The sequence below is a fragment of the Mizuhopecten yessoensis genome, unplaced genomic scaffold (genome assembly GCF_002113885.1).
Source record: "Mizuhopecten yessoensis strain PY_sf001 unplaced genomic scaffold, ASM211388v2 scaffold715635, whole genome shotgun sequence".
NCBI classification, from domain to species: Eukaryota; Metazoa; Mollusca; class Bivalvia; order Pectinida; family Pectinidae; genus Mizuhopecten; species Mizuhopecten yessoensis.
This window is the reverse complement of record NW_018479715.1, coordinates 25,484-28,224: the sequence shown is the minus strand read 5'-3', so window position 1 is coordinate 28,224 and position 2,741 is coordinate 25,484.

Here is a 2,741-nt window from a genome sequence, read left to right as displayed (position 1 = left end):
ACGTGGTCGAATCCTAGAATTGGGTCATGAAGGGCATCCTGGGATTGTCCTTATAAATCAACGTTCGAGAACCAAACCCTGTTGGTCGAAAAAGGAAAAGTTGTCTTGGATGTCAATTAGTCCCTACACTGACAAAACTGGAACCGATGAGTAGAATCGAGTTTCCGTCTGGACCGTGGCAGCATATTGCTGTAGATTATCTAGGATTACCGTCAGGAGATTATCTTCACGTGTTTATAGATTATTATTATTCTAGATGGGGTAAAGTCGTCACAACTAAGTCTACAACGGCCGAGGAAACCATCAAAACTTGGTGTCTACTATTATATATTCTCATTGTTAAATATCGTTGGTAATCTAAATACATTTATTGATTTTACAAGAGACATGAAGACGTATTGCCGCTATGAATCCACCATCTCATCGACCTTCTTCCTGAAAAGGGCGTGTCATTCATACAGAAAAAATGTTTATCTGACGATAACAGACAGCTGCCGAAGTTTGACTGGTATAACTAATACCTTGAGGGTCTCAACATCGCGTTGGAAACGAAAAAGGTCAAAATAATAACCTCAAAATTCTTAAACATAATATTAATCTCACTAATTTGATGATTTGGATGCTTTATATTTCAGTTAGAAACTATACATGCTTTACTTTTGCTATTACAAAGGCATTATCTTTAAATAGTACAATGGAATCTTTAATCAAATGTGAAAGAAAGGTTTGGTCTGGTTTGTTTTTGTTTTGTTTAACGTCCTATTAAAAGTGAAGGTCGTTTAAGGACGTGGCTTTATGTGCATTTGTAAGCGTTCCAGTGTGTATGTGTGCTGGAGACAGGGTTTGTTGGTGTACTTGTGATAGCGCGGGTCTGACGCTGAAATACCATGCCGAAGGCACCCAGCACTGCATTCCGCCCAGTCACATTATACTGACAACGGGTGGACCAGTTATTACCATTATCCTCTATACTGAACGTTCAGAAAGGAACTGCCATTTTTAAGGACTTTGGTATGTCCCGGCCTGGGGACAGAACCCATTGCCTTCCTCACCTGTGCGAACGCTCAACATTGAAGCAAGAAGTGAGGTATTATCAAGTAAAGCGCTAGGAAATCAATGGTATAAGTAGAAAGATAGATAAAGATCCCAAACGTTGCAATGGTTGCAGCAGATTTATATTATAAACTTCAATTCTGCAGGGGGCTCGACATTAGTCGCCCCTTACGATACATGCAGTCGGTAACAGCAGGTGTACTCTTTTCCCGATCGCCCACCTGCAGGGGTGGTGAAAAAAAGGATGGTGCTGTAAAAGTGCAATATTATAAACGCTTTTTAATGCACAGGACCACGAGAATGGTGCTACAAGTGGTACAGTAAACGGTACGCGTAACAAAGGAAAGAAAGGATGCTGCCAAAAAGTAAAATAACGCTTACTATCACAGACGGAGGTAAGGTGAGTGCCTTAAGAAGTGTAAAAAGTGCGTATTACATGTAATAAAGATGAAATGGATTCAGACGCTAATAAGAATATGAAATCCAAATACGAAAAATCATGAATGGAAACGTCAGCGATATAGTATATGTCTACCTGTCATGACTGCAGATGGCAATTGCACTGACACAAGACATAGGTGTTTTAATGTGTTTATGTCGCGTATGGGCCTGCACAGCAACTAATCAGCAACGGTGTTAAACGCATATGTTACCAACAGTAAACATGGAGGGATTTTTGATATACTTGATATAATTTTCTGTCCTGGAGAAAATATATGTGCAGTTTTGTGTGTAATACGATGTATACAACATATCCATGTTTGCGTTTACTGCAATATCAACCTTAACTAAATGGTAACATATGAAAGTTACTAAAGACAGAGTCATCGAGATCGATGAAAATTGAAAGACAAGAACATGTTGTATCTATCGTATATCAAACAAACTGTCCTTATAATTACTTCTGGACTGGATAAGATAAATAAATTTAAAAACCTAAAAAGAAAGAATGGATTGACGTACGAAAATATCCTCGGAGAAAAGAGTTAAGCACCATCGTGTTTTTTTGAAGTGACGATTTATGTGATAAAATAGGTTTCATTATATAACTGACCAAACAATCCCAGACACATAAATGTTACTGGAAGGACACCAAATATCATCAGAGATGGTAATGTAATGCATATAATGTCTTATAATCACAAGGCCATGTTTTACACTGAAAAACACTGAAAAATATCTGTTTTTTTAGTATTGACCTTTACAGTTCATAAAGCACGATTATAATGTCATTTTAATGGTTGGGAGGCATGGATCGTGTGCTAGATACGTCGATATCGTACCTTACCGTTACACCTGTATGAACTGATCTTTTTAATGGAACATCATTCTCGTAATAATTGATATCTGCATTAAAGTTGAAACTTATGGTAACATGTAAAAGTTCAAAATACCAGGAGGTGCCTAACTTTTTGTGTGTGTATGCATAGCAAATAATAATTAGTAATGTTTTCGTTATTAACGCATCACATGGTAAACTATGTCGCTGAAAACTGATCACATAATGCTGTTATATAGATTAAAATAGACTTGGGTTTACTTTGCCTCTCTTTCTGCATATATCTGTTTGTTATTTTGTTGTTTAAGTTTCAAATAAAATTGAAAGCAGCTGCTAGAGGAACATGGACAGCTGCTGCTAGAGGAACATTGACAGCTGCTGCTAGAGGAACATTGACAGCTGCTGCTAG